The sequence below is a fragment of the Mchenga conophoros genome, linkage group LG22, assembly GCF_057382185.1.
Source record: "Mchenga conophoros isolate Kocher_MC1m ecotype Shallow Benthic linkage group LG22, M_conophoros_male_GT1.1, whole genome shotgun sequence".
Classification (NCBI taxonomy): domain Eukaryota; kingdom Metazoa; phylum Chordata; class Actinopteri; order Cichliformes; family Cichlidae; genus Mchenga; species Mchenga conophoros.
Window position 1 is genome coordinate 18,759,394 of NC_140546.1, and position 14,597 is coordinate 18,773,990.

The 14,597-nt window shown below is 41.4% G+C and overlaps 1 protein-coding gene across 3 annotated transcripts in view; it reads right to left on the minus strand.

Moving 5' to 3' along the window:
- The window catches only part of atxn1a (ataxin 1a), a 118,392-nt gene extending 104,236 nt beyond the window's left edge, over positions 1-14,156 (minus strand). Inside the window, exon 1 of one of the 3 annotated variants that reach the window (XM_085261301.1) lies at positions 13,983-14,156. The gene's annotated coding sequence lies outside the window, so the exon portion shown is untranslated. Of the gene's footprint in view, positions 1-6,378; positions 6,516-13,635; positions 13,688-13,982 lie in introns of those variants that run through there. The other 2 variants (XM_085261303.1, XM_085261302.1) reach the window with 2 other exon arrangements.
- Between the last annotated feature and the right edge of the window lie 441 nt (positions 14,157-14,597).

Sequence of the window (14,597 nt, forward strand, 5' to 3'; positions counted from 1 at the left end):
TGGGTTTCCATCAGGAGGCCAGGAAACCTCTTCCCTACTTTGTTTCATATCCACAATAAGAGACCTTGTGAAGTTTCCAGTTGGTTTTATCTCTGTTTTTCAAGTTCAAGAAATAGAAAAGCTTTGGACATCTACATAAAGTATCCTCAAATGGCTCTCCCGCTCTCTTGTGCATGTTTACGTTAAAACTACCACACCAAAGCACATTAAACAAAATAGCCTCCAATTTATTTATTACAGCCAGGGTGGTTCAGTTAAGTCGCAAACTGAGTAATATTGTCATTAACCTGTTACTTTCTGTTCAGCACCTTTACACATTCAACTGGCTAATCTCATATGGTTGTGTAACATTTATGCTGCTTTAGCGTGACACCATGTGTTGCGCACTGCAAGCCGCTTTACAACCCAACTCCACTCCAGCTTCTCCTTTCATGCTGTTTGTGATTTACTTGCTCAACCTTGCTGTAGCCATTCAAACAACACAGCTAATAGGAATTTGTCTCAGTGTGCTCACATATAACTACAAGACACACCCAACAACACACAATACAACACAACACAATACAAATACAAAAAGTACATCTAATTGATCGAGCCTATCCCTGTTGGGAGAAGACTGAGCAGGTGATGTGTTAGGTGGAAGGGGTCAGAAACAATCCTGCTAGCCATTGTGATGGCATAGTATGAAGCTATGGAAGGTAGATCGCAACCAATGATCTCAGAGGCTCTACATGCAATGTTTATAAGCTGTTGTTTGGCTTGAGCTACGATAGCAAATCGGGCTGGGCTGAAAGTAAGCATGCTTACTCTGTAAGCATTTGTCATAGTACAGAATCACATAGCCATTTCTCAAAATCTATCACTAAACTTACATTTTTTTCACACACGTGTTGTTTACACTACGGATGTACCGACTGCTTATGTGAATCACATATTGTTCTGATCCCAGCTGGAAAAGATCTAAAGCGAATTCATTTCGGTTCTATGTTGTTTACTACACCACGCACTTGCAGTGTTTAAGTACTGTGCATTTCACCACACAGTCGTGTCCATGCAGTTATCTGCTGTGATGAACCAGTCTGTCTGTTTCTGCGCTATGACGGCATCTCTTTCATATTTGTCTGCATTTACATTCACGCACTGAGGTGCTTTACCTCACTTACCTTTCACAACATCTTATCTCTAAAGCATGCCATTGTTGTCTCTATTTTATCATAATGAAAGCTGAAAAGACTGAACAGCAACTCGAGACGATGATGTCTGCAACAGTTACGCCCTTTCCTGAAATAGCTGTTATGACAGGTGTAGTTTGTTCAAGTTCAATGTCCTGAAACAACATGTTTTTTGCATGCTTTAACTCCACCCTTGACCCAAATGGACACATGGATTCTCCTCCCTCTCTCTCCACACCATTTCTCTTGCTTTAGGTAAGAATGTAAATGGTAGCCATAAAATGCCTCTTAAAGGTGTACGCTACCTCAGTGCTCTCAACCTCCACCCTTTCAACAGTTAGGTAGCGTGCCCTGTCAGGTTGCAAATGCACTCAGCTTCATCTCAAGCAGCCCTGCTAGAGATGCTGTGGGGGCAAATAGCTAGGAGAGCTAATGGCACATCATGTAGCATTAAACCGAGCTGACTAGGCGCTGGTATCCAAAACCAAAGCACTGGAGAGGAGGGGGAGAGAGAGCATCTTTTTCCCCTCGAAAAGGCTGTTCCTGAATTTTGAGGCTAAATGAAGGGGAAAGGTCTGACGGGAGAAGAGAAGGGGAGTTACACAGTTACGTTAGTGGTGAATGTTGACATCTGACAGGCAGGCATAGTAAGCACCCATATACAAACTACCAAATCTTCAGTCAGAAATATTATTTCTGAATTTTGAAAAACACACAGTAAAACTAATACAGTTCTCTAACAAATTGTTTTAACAGTGCTGCCCTGCTGTGGCCTTAACGGGCCATGCTATCAGAGGAAAATAGCAGAGAGCACAGAAGCAGTGTCAACAGCAGACAATGAAAGCTAAGCCCAGTCAATTTATTTCCAAGGCTCTTAATTACTGTTATGATCTTATAGCTCTTCACAACGCCTACATTACTAAATGGAAACAATATCACAGCTTAGACCTATGACTGAAACAAGTTAACATTTGCAGAAAAGCCTCAACATGAAGAAGCCCTCGACCTAGATACTTTTAAAGGGATCCACCTGCCAGACTTCAGTTGAAGCCATTTGAACTGTGGTTTAGTTTCTCTAATAGACTGTCAGACCGTTAAACAACAGGCCAGGGCCGGAAAATCATATCTGGAGCAACACACCACTTAAGTGGGGATTCCACCTTAAATGGTTCCGAAAGAGAAGGGAAGTGTTTATGGGGGATGGGGGATCAGGCCAGGTTCTAGGCGTCTATGTTAGGGTGTGCAGCTAGAAATAACATGTGGGTCAGAGACGAAGACTGAAGGTTAGAGCAGGCAATAGTAACTCGCAGGTTCCTAGTCTGCAGTCTCACAGAGAAAGGGAGAGAGAGCGTGCCAGGTGTCGTCCAGATTGGATGTCAGTCCATCTCTGCAGTGTTTCTGACCGGTCGTTCTGCACCGATGGAAGCACTGAGCTGAACATTAACTGCTCTCTGTAACTGTGTGCTGAAACCTCCAGCACTAGATTTTCCCGAATCAATTAAATTACGCGAAATACCTGCAACATTATGCTGAAATTCAAGCCCTGTAGACATACTGCAAACAGTACACGGGTATTTTTAAATACTGCACATGTATGCATGCATTACCAGATGTAAGAGAGTTCCCGTAAGAGGGAAGTTACAAAGTTCCCTTAAGAGCAGTCAAAGTTAGGGAATGTACAAAAACAGAAAAGTTTTTGGTGCTTAGTAATTTCCCATTAGGGAACTTTCTTTTTCTACCACAGGTAATTCCCTTGGGCAAGTCCCTGTGGATAGGTGTGTACGCTGGCTATAGCACAGTATCCGTGCACATATTTTCAAATATATGCTGATACTGAGCTGCATGTAAGGTTGTTAATGTCTGATCTCAATAAGAGTTAGATTATTCATGGCCATCCCGTACGTGTTGTTTCTTACTCTGTGTTCATGACGGCCTTACTGCATGTTAGTATGAGTGTCTACAAGAACGGCTCACTTTAAACAATATCTATACCCATAGCAGGTATGAGACTGGGCCCCGTTAGTCTGAGCTCTCTGGCAGCTAATATTAGATGATAGTGTCAGAGAATTGGACCTGGTCTGGCCACAGTGAAACCTTACATTGACCTCATTTATCTGTGTCATAGCTCATCAGCTGGCCTGCCACACAGTCACCCACTGTTGAACACACTCACGAAAACATGACTGAGCTGCAGCATCCACAAAAACTAACACACAAATGCCTGAATAAATGCACACAAATATACAGCTATAAAACTGAAGACACAAAAATAATAGAAAGCAGAGTTGAGGAGCAGGCATTTTTTAGGCCACATTATACTAAATTACAACTTTCTGATTATTCTTTTGTCTTATTTTGACATTTTTTGTTCCTGCATTTTGATTTATTGTGACCACAAGATGCAATTTATTCCCATTTCTGTTTCCCCATTTTGGTTAAGTTGTGCACACACAATAATAAGAGCTGTCGGACAGCCCAGGCAGTCTCCCTTTTACTTTGTTGGAATGATATTCACAAATTTAAGCTTTCCAAATCAATAACTTATGAGCAAATTGTTGGTAAAACACGGGCGGCTCCTCTTTGTAGCCACAGCACGGCGAATAACAAGCTGCAACTTCATTTTCAACAAGAGGAGGCGTCTCTCCACGTGCACCCAACCGACCCTCTACAACACCGATACTACAAATACTACAAAAATTATAAATAACTTCACTCCTTCACAGTCGTGTCAGAAAAATCACTTCACACATGAACGGTCTCCTGTTTTACCAGCTATGTCTTTCCTCCATATGGCAGCTCCCAGGCTCCGTACACATCTACACATAATATATACAGTTTTTGTTTTTCTCAACTCAGGGAATTATTTCTAAACTTGAGAACAAAGATCGCATTATCTTGCAAAACACCATTCCAATCAAATCAATAATAGAAGCGTGACGCTATTAAAAAAAGCATAGAAGAGAAAACTGTTATAGACGGTAAAACAGCAGGAAGAAAATGAATTCTCTTTATTGTACAGAAATGAATTCCTATAATTGTCTTGCACCATACTTGTGTCAACTCACTCAAAGCAGGAGTGATGCTACCACCGTACAAGTCAGCTCTCATCACCCAGTAATGCATACAATACAGTGACTTTCATCAAACAAGAACTGCGGGCCACTGGTTTACAGTGCCAACCAAATTTATTAGACCACCACCCAATGTAATCTTTATACCACAGCTGCACTAAATTACTGATCATTATCAAAATATTTTATCACATTTCTTTTATTAAAATGATATTTTTAATGGCAAAACTATAAAGATTTTCCAATTTACTGTTATACAAACAACAAAAAATCTGAAAAAATCTTTTTAATTAAGATGCCAAATTACAGTTATTTACTTGCATTCCTCAATAGAGGGTGGCTGTAGCTCAGCACATAGAGCACATAGATTGTCTACTGATTGGAACGGTGGTAGTTCGATTCCCACAAGTGTCTGTGCGACGGATTCATTCGAGTGTGAATTCATGTTAGTTAGTTTGGATGTTCTACTTCTCGGTCCAGTGTGCCGGCTCGAATGTGGGTACGAAAATGTGATTTATTCTTTTAAATTTGCGTTTTCTTGTTTTTATGACAGGTGGTGTAATAAATTTGTCAAGTGCTGTAACTTTGTGAAAATATTTTCTAGTCTAATGCCGATGAAAGAGAATAACAAACCAAAAAGAAAAGACACTTTCTCCAAAGAGGTCCTGAAACTGTAATTGGGAATGGACTCCTGGGGATCGCGGCCGGGCAAGTATCATCCTGGATCGCTCCGAAGGAGTGTTTTAGCACACCTCCCTGACTGTCACAGCCAAATGACCCTGTTCCAATGTCATGAGCTTACTACATAGCTAAAGGAAAGGCCAGAAATAATAGCCAGCGAGTCAGTCAGTCAGACATGTACCCTGAAAGCTTGTCAGAAAGCTAGCCTGCAGCCAAGTATCAAGCCAAATGTCCAGCCAGATGAGGCTGACCCAAAGCCAGCCATCCAGTATAAAGGTGAACTAGCCAAGCCGCAGCTACCAGCCAGACATGGAGCCAGCTGGACTGACATACAGATAGACAGAGAAATGCAGCACTGCACCCAGCTCTATTCAAACCACACCACAGATTTGTCAGAGGAAATAGTTTCAGTGTTGCAGACACTGTTTTAAATACTGCTTGTGGTTTAGTTGCACAGACTTGTCTCGACCTGTTATCAAGTGTTTGCCCATGTATGGCCCAGGCCATATGCTTAACCATGATTTTTTGTTACTACATATCGGTGCAATGTCAAAAAAAGGATAGAGAGAGCATCTAGCCCTTATTTGAATTCTCGTCTTTGCTCCACATGCCACGTCATGGACCATCAATGAAATGACAGGCAGCATAGTTTTGTGGTGCATTGCACTGACCCTGGCCTTACAAGGAGTAAACAGTAGTAATGGAAAGCAATGTTTTGCCAAGAATAACACTGGTGAAGGGTGGGTTTTGGTATTCCAGGGATTGTTTCTATCACTGGCCATTTTCCTGTTATTGAATTCCTCTCACTCAATGCATATCCTTCTGGCTCAGACTTAAGTCATTGTTGATACCCACACACCCACTTTGCAACTGGGGACATGGGGCTTTTGCTACCCACTGAGGTAAATCCAGCAAAAATAGAGGTGCACTTAGAGTCACTTTAACTGGAATTCACAATTCAAACAAGTTAGCGTGATGTAATGGACTCTCTGCATGTCCAGACACCTTCATTTCCAGCTCGGTCTACAGTTTGTTAAACTTTAAGGTTTAATTTGCAAATGGGAAATTACAAAACGACTGCCTCATACTAGACTGGTTTACATGACATAACTGAATGCATGAATACAAAAAGCGACTTGCAAGAACGGGTATAATGTTCTTTGTAATTGAAAAGATGAAAGGAAGAATTTGAATGGCATGGTCCAATTCGGTTTATCCAGCTGTCTGGGATGACTAATAAAGCTAACCATGACCTGATGTAATCAATTATAGCACAAGTAACAGTGTATTTTGATTAATTAACGTAGTACTGCCCCATAAATCAGCTCCAATAAAGTCAGAATGAGCACAAGAATTCATTAGTTGTTAACCTTGTGCCATAACCTTCACCCAAACAGTATTTGTGAATGTAATGTAGAACTCATTACATTTGTGCTCCAATGAATGTACATTACCCCAATTCCTAACATTCTCTCTATCTATCTGGCTGTGTCCCAGGTTGTCAGCTTATCCCTGTCCCGAGCCTGAAGCTCTGCTGGGGAAAAGAAGAGTCTGCAGGAGCTGTCTGCCTGCCAGTCAGCGTCAACTCCCCTCTGTAATCCTCTACTGCCTTTGATAAGGAAGAGAAGAGAAGAGAAGAGAAGAGAAGAGAAGAGAAGAGAAGAGAAGAGAAGAGAAGAGAAGAGAAGAGAAGAGAAGAGAAGAGAAGAGAAGAGAAGAGAAGAGAAGAGAAGAGAAGAGAAGAGAAGAGAAGGATTTTGTAGTTTGGAGATAAGTAGGAATATTTTTTTGAAATAAGCAAATTAACAATTTTAGCAACAAAACCAGATTTCAATGATCCCACCAAATGTTTTGTGGCTCTTTCAAGCCTCATCTTAAAGAGACACTCCTCTGTTACGCCCTATATAAAACCAATAACACATACACATTCCCTACTAATAGCTGAGCCGTTACCTGTTTGGTTCTCCTTCATTTATTTTAGCATTCAAAAGGCCCACGACTAAAACTTTTCGTTCCTTATTGGAAAAGAGATAACAAGCGGGAGCATGGTGAATGAACTACTGCATGTTCACCTGCCTTTCATTTATAGTTCAGGGGATCTTACTGGCTTACAGATTCAAATTCGTAGCCTGCGTGCTCGTCATTTACCTATTATTCTGTTTTTATTTATACACCCTGGAGTTTAGACTATTTCAGCCTTTTACACCGTTTTCCTGGAAAACAGACGACCCTATATCATGTCAGCTCCACTGGCAGCCATTACAGAGCGAAAAGCCAAAGTAAGTCCCAAAGCCAGCTTCCCTGTTTCACATGGTTATTGAGCCATACAGCAGCTTATCGACCCGACAGCGTAACACAAGTTTGTAGGATGGCTTTAGTCCTCTCTCCCTCTATTTATCTTCCTCTGTCTGTCTCGTTCGCTCATTCGGGCACTGGGACTATCTTGGTCATTCAGAAGATTGGTATTGATTAGCCACTTCAAAATAAAGACGGTAAGCATAGAAACAGGGTCACAAAGGCTCTAATGTCTGAGCACACACACACAAGGATTCAACATTATGCACTCCACACTGTATATAAATGCCACTTGTTTTGCACATATTCAACTCTGTATATTTTATATATTTTATTATTATTATTATTATTATTATTATTATTATTTTATTTTTTTACTATTTAATTTGTAAAAATGTGTATACACACACACACACACACACACACACACACGTAGGAAAATATTTAGTATACACATCCAGAAATGCATACACTATTATATATTGTACATATATTTATTAGTTTCAGGTTGGCCATTCTTGTATTTTGCTCGTTTGTGTTGTTGTGTTTGCACATCTCTGTTGCTTGTGGGGCTCGCACACAAGAATTTCACTCGCATGTGCTGTGCCAGTGTGCCTGCACATGTGATGTGACAATAAAAAGTGATTTGATTTGATTTGATTTGAATGCTGCAAAGTGGCAAACAAGAGCAATCCTTTCTTAGGTCCTCTAATGTTGTGATAGCTGTACACTAATAAACTAAACTATGATCGGGACAAATACTGGCAAATAGCGCAAGCAAACAGTGGCATGTTTTTCACTCTTCCTGCAGATTCAAGGGCACAAACGACAGATTAAGGAACACAGGACTGTACACTAGTCAATAAAAAAAACATGATAACACATGGTGAAGTGTTCTGGCACAAGGAAACGTTCATTGATCCCCTTAATAGCAGCATACTGTACGTGAATGTGTCCTTTATCTCGAGTGCATGCATGTGTACTCGCCGCACTCGTGAATAGAGGAGGATAAAAGGAAAAGCTGAAAAGGTCTGAGCACACTGCACAGTTCAACAAGACAGCTCGATCGCTTGATCTGCCCCCATCCCCACCCACTGCTCTCTACCTTTTTAAAACCATTTTTCCTCACACACTTTATTTTGTTGGTCCCTCATAGCTCACCTCACTGGCTTTTTGTCATTCTTTTCGGGCTCACCTCATTCGATCCCACACTTCTGAGCTTTTTTTCTTTATTATACCCCTGCATTTCTGACCAACACTGTTTCCTTTCTGTCAATTTCTCGGGTAACTTTTAGCAGAAAAGGAGAAAACCACAGATTAACTCGCAACTGCGGTCTGGTGTGAATGCGGCATCGTTTTCATTATCCCACAGCAAATAACATTTTTTTGTGTTACAGCAACAGACATAAAGGTGTTTAGTGACTATTCTGAACATTGTGGCTTGGTAAGGCAGTTCTGGCACCTGATTTGGATGCTTGATGATGGAGAACTACCAGAAAGCCAAGTGGGAAAGGTCAGCGTAGGACCCACTGGAGAGATTAAGCTCAACTTTGACACGGGAGTAGCTGAGGATCCCCAGGGACAAACTGGAGAAAGTTGCAGGAACAGCACTGCCCGGAAGCCGTTCGCGCAATAGTCACAACAGTTTATTAACTGACTTGTCTTCATGGGCGCAAACTGTAGCGGTAAACAACAAAACCACACTAGGAGGCACGCAGCGGCACCACAAGTCACAAGACTTTCGGCAAAATGAGACTGAAGTTGGAATACCACACATTAGTTTCGCTTTTAGATATTCTACTGTGAGATTTTAAACTCAACTTTCATTTTCACTCACTGCTTCTTTAGGTTGAGGCACCAAACTACATGGGTAGATCTAAGCGCCCGATAAGGATTTTGGTTCAGGTTGAAACACTTTTCCCACGTGAAGGCATGAAACGTATTTCAAATCGAAACTCAAGAGTCATGCCACAATTTTTAAAAAATTTGCAAATTTCTTTTTTTTGTAGCCTCAAGTAGTCTCAAAAATCACATGTAATTTATATGATAATTTTATTGTCTTTTTTAGGCATAAAAATACTGCCAATTAGAATTTACAATACATTTCTATGACAAATCCCACTTTATTTATGGCATTTTTGCACTACAAGTGGATCAGTGCAACTTGTCAAATTTTCTGTGCAACCCAATGTAAAGAGTAAGCATTTTGTTCCACATAATGGCTCAATAGAGACACACAGAAACACGCAGACACCTGTTTCGCACATTTGTCGATCTATTTGATCCTCCCACCCATCATTCACTCAGAGTATTAAACCATTTCTGTCACTTATTCATTCAGGCGTGAAATCTCCACCCAATCATTACCTGGAAATGATCTCTCTTTATGTCTTTCTCACAAACACACACAAACACACTGACACAAAATCTCCCGCTCATTTCCACACACGCGCACACACACACACAGCGCAAGTTCCAAAGACGACACTCTAGCGTGATCTAGCAGATGTGTGTATTCATGTGTGTTTGACGGTGTGAGTCCGTGCACACATATGGCAAATGAGCCAAGCTCAGTTAAATGACTTGTGATTAGGACATTGGCTTCTAATTGCCACTCATTACCATTTGAAAGTGAGTGGCGGCTCAAATCAAAGGCTATAGCAGCAGTGGTAAAGTGTGCGCATGTGTGCGTGCGTGCGTGCGGCGGGAGAGCGGCTGAAGCAGCATGCCTGATTCACAGCCGCACGACTTGTACAACAGTTTGGACTTTTGCTTCATACTTTTCCTTACAAGTAAGGCAACGCTTTTTGGAGAAATGTGGGTAAAAAATATTCTGAAACTCAAACAAACTCAATCTAAAACTCTTTGAAATTCAAACTGTAACTAGCACAACAAAATCTAAGTTTACTTTTCAGCATCTCATGGTAACAGTCTTGGATTAGCACTGGGCAAATCGCTGCCACTCTACCTAAATCACTACAACACCCTCTGCTTACCTCCCTTCTAAAAATCTGCCCGTCTTCCCTTTATATTAACACCTCCCTTCTGCTCAAGCATTCATAATGCATCTATCTTCCAGCCATAAGCTGTTTTCACACCGGAACACCAGAGTCTGGAGAATCAGGTGAGCACACTGGCGGAAGTTGCTCATTTTCACAGGTAGCACACAGCAGGAGACAGACCCGTCCATAAGCATTCTTACCACCAGAAACATTCTGAGCGGTTCAGGCAAAGCTGCTGCCTGTGGAAGGTGCAGGGGACGGGACAAAAGGCAACCAGTTGCTCGCGCTGCACGCTGTCAGCCATCATACAGCGGTGGATATTTGCGTGCTAAAAATGCACCGCGGTGGATTAACATCTATAAAGCTTCAGTCGTGAACAGTTCCTGGACGCCTCTAGTTGACCTCGCTAGCAGAGAAATTTATTTCAATTAAAAAGACCTTTCCATGGCATCCCACAGGGACTAACACCGGATCCCACTCACTTCATTATCCACATCCTTCCCATCATTATACATGAATCCATCCCTTGTTAAAGATTTGAAGCTGAGCTGTGTATTTCCCGAGTACCTCTTGGATGCGACCCCTTCCTCTCTTCTCCAACCTGCTGTATTTAATACCAGTCACACATAAAAAATACATAATAGTTTCAGTATGGTTAATAAAGACTTAATGGCCATGTTGTTAAGTGCAAATACAACAGCCAATCACATGCCACCAACTCAATGCATTGATCTGCGTGTTCGAAAGGGTCTGACCGAATACCAGTACCTAAAAAATGGCTGGCCAGTGTCGATTATGTATTTTTTTTACAGAAAAGAGACAAAAGTCAAACTAGTGTGCATTATTTTTTCTTCACACTTTTTCTGCTGTCTTTCTGAATAAATAAGCAATCCAAATTATTTATTATTAAACAATAAAAGTAATTATAAAGTAGGGCTGCCACAAACGATTATTTTGATAGTCGACTAGTCACCGATTATTTATGCGATTAGTCGACTAATCAGATCATCATCCACTGGACGTAAAACTACAGCTTATTGCACCAGCAGCATCTGCTCTTCTATAACTATCATTAGCTTACAGCTTTAAGCTTTTAAGGTGCTAACTAAAAATAAAGACAAGATGATAGTTTATTCAATTTTAATGAAATTTGCAGATTGTTTCGGTAAAGTTGAATAAACTCCTTGCTATCTAAAATATAACAGGACACCGGAGTATATTCTCCAGCATCTCACACTTCTGATAATCAGCTGTCTGCTTGACGTTTATTCAGCTGTGTAAAAACTATAACTTTAATCTCAGCCAAACCGATTTACTCAGGAACAAATAAAATACTAAAAAAAAAAAAAAAAAAAAAAAAAAGCCAAACAACAACATTTTTAATTTATCTAAGTGACTCATATATATTTAACCTGAGTCGCGAAAGACGGCGGTGGGTTTGAAAACAATTTGCCGGGAGTCCGGTGTTCTCACGGCGCTAGTGACCTAGCCCCCGGATAGCTATCGAGCTAGTGGGTAACAGACGTCTCCGAAAACGTCGGAGCGCTTTTGAAAATATGTGGTGTCCTGATAAACTGAGCCGATATTTGAGGTTTACACAGCTACATTCTCGCCTGAAAATATGTTAAACGTTTATTTTGTGACCCAGAAAGAATAATAAGAGTAATATTAAAACTAACTAGCTACCGCCATTGTTGGAAACTAAGCTGGGCCGCGCTATGAATTCTGGGACACAGCTGCTTCTTCTTCTTCGGGGTTTAACGGCAGCTGGCATCATTGTATACATGCAGTGCTGCCATCTTCTGTTTCAGTCCGTTATTACACTCTTAAATCCTGCTATTATTCCTGCGTCTTTTGCGATCTTACAAAGCTTCAAACGACACGTCGACTATTAAATCAGTCGTCGACGATTTTGATAGTCGACGTAATCGTGACTAGTCGACAAATCGTGGCAGCCCTATTATAAAGTAACTTCACACTGATCTATGAATATTTTTCCACACCATGTACCACATGAAGGTGTTTCTAAATGTGTGTTTCACTGCACTGACACAAATGTTGGAAGCTTGTATATGGGATTTATGGCAACCACGAGATCACATTTCTTTCAGTACTTGGACAACAACAATCACAGGCAGTGCAGATAAAATCTGAAACGTGTTTACAGGCATGAGTCAAAGCAAGCAAGGAATTTAATTAATGGGTCACTCGTACGTTTGTGCTCGCATCCTCCACGGAGGACAGAAGTTCTTGAACTAGCGACAGCACTAACAGAAATGTCCAACACCATAAAACAGGTAAGTAATAACACCGGAGCCGACGGGCTGCACTGACTCTATAGGTTCACTCTGCAAGTGTTTGCTAACACACAGTGGCTGCAAGTGAGTGAATTACAAGAACCATGGAATAAAACAGAAAGTGTGTTTTTACTGAAAGCTGCAGATTCAAATTTGTTGGTGTTGCAATATTTTCTATTTCTTTCAGTAACACGTTTAAAAAGTAGCAAAACAAGCCTTTTAGATAGAAAGCAAGTTTAACCACGATCACAGCTGTCTGCTGAGATATCTCTGTGTTGAAAGCGCTCTATGGGGTGTCCAGTCATTCATTGCTTAAGGCTACAGGACAGGCTTCAAAGATGAAAATGACATAATCAACAAGTAATGCAAACCCACTTCTGTTTTTTCGTGTTTTTCCTATAAATTGCACAGATATCATCAGAAAAGAGGAAGACTTAAGCATGCAGCTGGTGGAAAGAAGCGCAGCTTTTTTCTTTCTTTTTCTTTTTTTAATCTTGAGCATTCACTTTGTCAATCAGTCTGCTGCCATTAGGAATGCTCGTTAAAAAACTATAGTGTGAGTGAAAGCATTGGCTACCACTTGGGACGCATAGCCTACCCTGCTCTGAGGTGTAAACAGAGTAAAAATAGCTTGCTATCACAGGCTTCCCTACAGTCCCGTTATATAATGGTCCATGCTAGGATGAATGACATCACGGGTAGTCCTGCAATCACAAACCGTATGTCCTTTACAACCAGCTGGCAACGTAAAACATTGTGTAGTATTACGTGCGCAACAATAAATGCTTCCTAAGAATCGAAACATGCAAAACACCTGCGGTTACGCTTTTTTTTTTTTTATCTAGAAATCATGTGGACTGTGGTTAGTAGTTCGCCTCCTTTCGTGTGGAGAAAACACTTCCGCGATAGTGAAACGTAGATTTAAAAAAAAATGTAACGCTTTCCCCTGACAGTCCCTGTCAATAAGAAAAGAGTTCAGAAGAAGACCTATGTGGCCCGAAGCGACATTATTCGGACATGTCCGACAAAGAAATAGTCTGCAAAGAGGAAATGTTTTGAGCCGAGGTCGAGTGGCGCAGTTACTGGAAGTACAGCGCCTGCCCGACTCCCAACTCACCCGGCGGACGCGCTCCTCGCTCGGTCAGAATCCAGCCGAACCTCCGCCCCTCTTTCGTCCCATTTAAACAACACTTTGCGTTGTTTAAATGGGACGTTTCCAAATGACAAGTATACCCACCCACAGCCCTCGTGGCCGCGTACTGTGTGGTCACTTAAAAATAGGTCAGAGTGCGAAGTAAACATTTTCTAAGGCTTTGAAGTAAACCAGAGCTTCAGCGCCACCCTTCCCAGTTCTTCCAGCCATTTTTTTTAAATTTAGCCAGCTCCAAAAGAGAAGAGTGACAACGTCAAAACGGTGACAGGTTGGCGAAACCGGCTCTGTGGAAATAGTTTTGTGCGACTTACTGCGGGGTGTAGCGGGCTGTTGAGTTTGTGTCTCTCCTTGTTGCCAGGGCTCCCCTGCTCTGCTCCGGCGCTGACGGTGGAAAGCGTCTCCCCTCCTAATGATGTCTGCAGCGCTCAGCTAATAGCTCTCTGCCCCCACCTTCAGAGAGAGAGAGAGAGAGCGGGGGAGGGAGGGCGAGAGAGAAGTTCAAATCTGGAGCAGTTTGTAAACTACTCATGCAAAAATATGAGAGCTCGGAGCACAGAAAGCAGTCACAGAGCTACAAGAGAGGTTCACTGACATTGCCAGAGTGTGGGAATACACAGTATTCCTTTATTGGTAAGATTGTTTTACTCACAGTGGAGATTGGGCTGCGTTTTCAGGAGCAAATGCAAAAGCGCGCTGTGTGAAAGGAAGAATGGTTAATATTAGTATTATTATTTCTGTTTAACTCAGCCTCACTCAAAAAGTGGCTTCTCAGCAGTGTAAACACTTTATCTGCAATACAACCCCGCACAGCTCAACATTGAGTTTATATTACAAAAGTAAAATTCTGAGGCATTTATACTTAAGGCTTAAAAAGGGGGGATCTATTAATCAATATTTCTGTGTCAAAATGATCCCACACTGCTTCA